This window comes from Lycium ferocissimum, chromosome 3 (genome assembly GCF_029784015.1).
Source record: "Lycium ferocissimum isolate CSIRO_LF1 chromosome 3, AGI_CSIRO_Lferr_CH_V1, whole genome shotgun sequence".
Lineage (NCBI taxonomy): Eukaryota > Viridiplantae > Streptophyta > Magnoliopsida > Solanales > Solanaceae > Lycium > Lycium ferocissimum.
The window spans coordinates 14,480,531-14,485,258 of record NC_081344.1 but is presented as its reverse complement, the minus strand read 5'-3'; the positions used below and the strand labels follow the sequence as shown (position 1 = coordinate 14,485,258).

The 4,728-nt window shown below is 35.4% G+C and overlaps 1 pseudogene; it reads left to right on the top strand.

Moving 5' to 3' along the window:
• The first annotated feature begins 348 nt into the window (after window positions 1-348).
• On the top strand, window positions 349-3,534 carry LOC132050973 (12-oxophytodienoate reductase 1-like; annotated as a pseudogene).
• Window positions 3,535-4,728: the final 1,194 nt, after the last annotated feature.

Genomic DNA, 4,728 nt, shown 5'->3' with positions numbered 1-4,728 from the left:
CTTCGAGTATTTTCAGACTTTTATTCCAGACTATGTAGCACTCTTGTACCCTTTGACCAGATTTTGGGATTGTCGTGACATTTCTAGTTATGATAAGTATTTAAAACTTGATAACTTATTCTTATTTAATTTTCTGCTTATTTAACTTGTTATTAGTAATGTGGTTCGCCTACTTAGAGGTATAGTGTAGGTGCCACCATGGCTCGCGAATTGGATCGTGAAAGGTGCGTAATAAGACAAATCAAATTAGTCGAGCTCCTAGAAAAATAAGGACACTCGGTGGAAAATTAAACAAAAAAACACAGCAATGAATTTAAGCACAAAACCAAATAACATGTATAGTACGGTTGTGTGAAAACTCTGAGAATTAGATGTTTCATGTTGGGGCAGGGCTTTGGCTCCATTCAACACATCGTATCTCAGTTTCTCATATTTCAAAAGAAATATCCATAGCTGTTACCAGCTGTTAAGAGAGACATTACTTAGAATTCTTGTAAGAAATTAAACTCTTGAATAAGGTTGTAGTACTGTGACAAAAACAAGAAAAAGCCCAAAATGGAAAACAAAGGTGGTGAAGTTCCACAAGGGAAGCAATGCATCCCTCTACTGACCCCTTATAAAAGGGGAAACTTTCAATTATCTCATAGGTATTCTTCATTTGATGTTTGATTCTTCCTGATTATTCATATTGGGAGATACCATATGGTTATGTCTTTCATCTTCTTTTTTTTTTCATCTGTCCTAAAAATAATACTAGTACAAAATAGACACTTGCTGTTCTCCTATTTTTCATTTGATAACTGTACAGTGTTATAAGTTTCTGATTTTGTGCAAATTAAAAGATGCCCATGTTAGACTCTTCCATCAAGTTGGTATTGAGCTTGAGTTCTCTTTTTTGTTTTGGGATGAGCTTTATTTTTGGTGCTTAGCTGATATTCACACTTTATGCGAATTCTTGATGAGCAAATGGAGAATACATATCTTCCTGGCATCATCGAAAACTGCAGGGGCAATGAAATTAATCTGTTAATTATAATTCAGTTGCTTTATCATCCTTTTCATTAATTTGCAATTGCATTTTTTTAGCATTGAGTTTTGACATTCCACTGCAATAAAACTGGAATTAGCTATGAACTTGTCATTAATCCGTAGCTAAATCACTCGTAGCTAATAGAATTTTGTGATAATCGGTCGCTAAATTGAATTAGCATTGAATTTTGCTGTTTAGCTATAGAATTTTGCTGTTCTAATATTGCATATTCCTATATTATGTATTTGATGGATAAAGCTGCAGCGGTTCTTATTGCACTCTATATGTTTTTCAGGGTTGTCTTGGCACCATTGACAAGGCAGAGATCATATGGCAATGTTCCTCAGCCACATGCCATCCTCTATTACTCACAAAGAACTACAAAAGGCGGTCTTCTAATAGCAGAGGCCACAGTAATTTCTGACACTGCCCAAGGGTAACTTTAGTTCCTTCAATTTGCCAAGTTCTCAATTAGTTTATAGTTCTAGTACATCAATCACTTAAAAAAAAAAAAAAAAAAAAAAAACAAGAATTAGTGATAGACAAATTCTGTAGCTAAACTGCAAAATTCGTTGCTAATCCTATTTAGAGATGGATTAACGACGAATTATCACAAAATTTTGTTAGCTACGAGCAATTAGCCACAAATTCATAGCTAATTCAAGTTTCTACGAGCAATTAGCCACAAATTCATAGCTAATTCAAGTTTTCTTTTATAGTGATCTCCCAAATACTCTTTCTAAATGCTTATTGATTGAAGGTACAAAGATACACCTGGTATATGGACAAAGGAGCAAGTTGAGGCCTGGAAACCAATTGTAAATGCAGTCCATGCTAAAGGAGGAATCTTCTTTTCCCAAATTTGGCATGTAGGCAGAGTTTCCGACAAGGGTAATTGACTTCTCTCCCGTGGTTTTAGCCATTTTATCAAATCATATTTGACACTTTGAGATTAATGTAACACTAAATGTAACTTCTACAGATTTTCAGCCCAAATGGACAGGATCCTGTCTCCTGCACAGACAAGCCATTAAAACCTCAAATTCGTGCCAACAGCAATGTGGCACAATTTACACCACCGCGGCGGCTGACAACAGACGAAATTCCTCAGATTGTTAATGATTTTCGGCTTGCTGCTAGAAATGCCATTGAAGCAGGTAAAACTGTCTGGTCTAGTTCACTGCTTTAATAGAATGCTATTTCAGTCTGAAAATCTATGTTCCATTTGATATTATTATGATTTTTGGTATAGATGTTTCGGTCTGAAATTCTCAGCGCAGCTCTGGACTAGAAAATGTTTCTTGAAAGAAAAGATAAAAATTTCGCAAGTGCTAAATAAAATCGTGATCAGTTCTTAAGAACGCAAAGTACAGGCATGAGTAGAGCTGGCTATTTATTTCAATAATTCTGGTGACTCATGTGATGTGCGCATATAAAATGTTTTCTCTATCTATTGTTTTTCTAAGCCATTTAGCAAACTTGGTAATAATAGGATGATGTTTTAACATGTTATATGTAGGATAGGTTAACTTTTTTCAAATATGTAAGTTTATATCTGCTGTATATATTTGAACACCTGGTGCAACTGACATATCTGAATATTGGACTAGAACTTTGCTGTAAACAATTTAAATCTTGCAGAATATTTTCTGAATAGGTGCTTTGCTAGATGATTACTTGGTGAGTTTATTAGTTATGACGGGCAATTCTTGCTTTCAATATCTTTCCCTTCGACTCACAAAGTTTGTATTATATATTCTGTATAATTTGTAGGATTTGATGGGGTTGAGATCCATGGAGCTCATGGCTATCTAATTGACCAGTTTATGAAAGACCAAGTCAATGATCGGACTGACAAATATGGAGGATCTTTAGAGAATCGTTGCAGATTTGCGCTAGAAATTGTTGAAGCAGTTGCAAACGAGATAGGAGCTGACAGAGTTGGAATAAGGCTTTCCCCCTTTGCTAATTACATGGATTGCGTAGACTCAAACCCAAGTGCTTTGGGCCTTTACATGGCTGAATCCTTGAATAAATATGGCATTGCTTATTGCCACATGGTTGAGCCTAGAATGAAAACCGCTGGGGAAAAGTTTGAATGTCTTGAAAGCCTTGTACCTATCAGGAAGGCATTTAAAGGTACTTTTATGGTAGGTGGTGGTTACGATAGAGGAGATGGAAACAAAGCTTTGGTTGAAGACCGAGCTGATCTTGTTGCATATGGACGTCTATTCTTAGCCAATCCAGATTTACCAAGGCGATTTGAGCTTGATGCCCCCCTCAACACGTATAACGTGGAGACATTCTATACATCTGATCCCGTTGTTGGCTATACTGATTATCCATTTATAGAAACCACGGCATGATGCCAAGGAAGGATCGGGTACCCTTTTTTGGGTTTATTTTTGGTTGTTTTGGGAGAAGAGATCAATTAATAAAGATTTCTAGCACTTTCTGCACTTGAATTCTGTATGTGTCTTCATCTTATTTAATGATAATACATGTGTTCCTCATACTAGGAGCCCCCTTAATGCATTAATCCATATCCTACCTATCACTACGAGTCATTTCTTAGTTGTACTAAAGGCTGTTAAGCATTAAAAATAGAGTTATACTTGAAAAATTGTTCGTATCACGACTTAACTAGGGAAGTAGTGACTGGCTCATAGGATGGTATAACTGTTGAGCAAGCCTGGACTATCAAAAGAATTGTCACCAAGATCTCCTCTAAAACTGGGAATAACTCTACTTACATGCAGAGATAGTTTTACATTCCAGCTAGCGAGGGCTCGATATACAAGGTGCATCGGTCTATCTTCTATATATTACTTATTTCTTTGCTGACCTGGATCTGACTGGTTGTGTAGCTAACAAACTTGTGAATGTGTTAGGCAAACATGCTCAACAACTGTGAAGCGTACAGTAACTTTATGATATCTGTAAAGACCTTCCATGTATCTTTAGGGGCTCATCTACCTTGAGAAATTATATTAATTGTTATTCATTTATATACAAACATGTTATAACTCCTAAATTGGCAAGAGAAAGTTAATTGTTTGATTTAATACTAAGGTAATTAATGCCCTGAGCATTGTTCCAATTACTAGGGAAAATGAAGATGTTGACATTGAGAACAGAAATAAATGACTACACTGATATTACTAGGGGATACATGGACCACAAGCAAATCAATTTTAGCTTTGCTGATTATTTTATTTTAATTTTTGTTTTTTCTAGTGAATGCAAAATCTATCAGAGTTCTGACTCTGAATATGCCTTGGGGCAAAATAATATTCATCCGGACTAGCTAGCTCTTCTTTCTCAACATTCATTTCAGTTACACTCTGATTATTACTTTTGTCTTTTTTTACATTAATTTGTTGTACAGCATATAAGTAAGTATATGCGAACTCTTTGATAGTATTCTGTTTTAGGAATATATATCTCACGAGACATAGTATGGTCTATGCATCCATCAGTACTGTAATTTATCATATTCCAATATCACTATTCTCTTGTTCAAGATTACCAACTCATGTTTAATTAATCGTAAGCACTATTAGCCTATTAAATGATTTTAGTCCAAGGGATGAAAGTTTTTAAGCACTGATTCTGTAAATGATTTTAGTCTGATTATCAAGGGATGAAAGTTTAAGTAAATCAAAAAAAGGGAGAACGGGGAGAAGGAAACCGTGGGA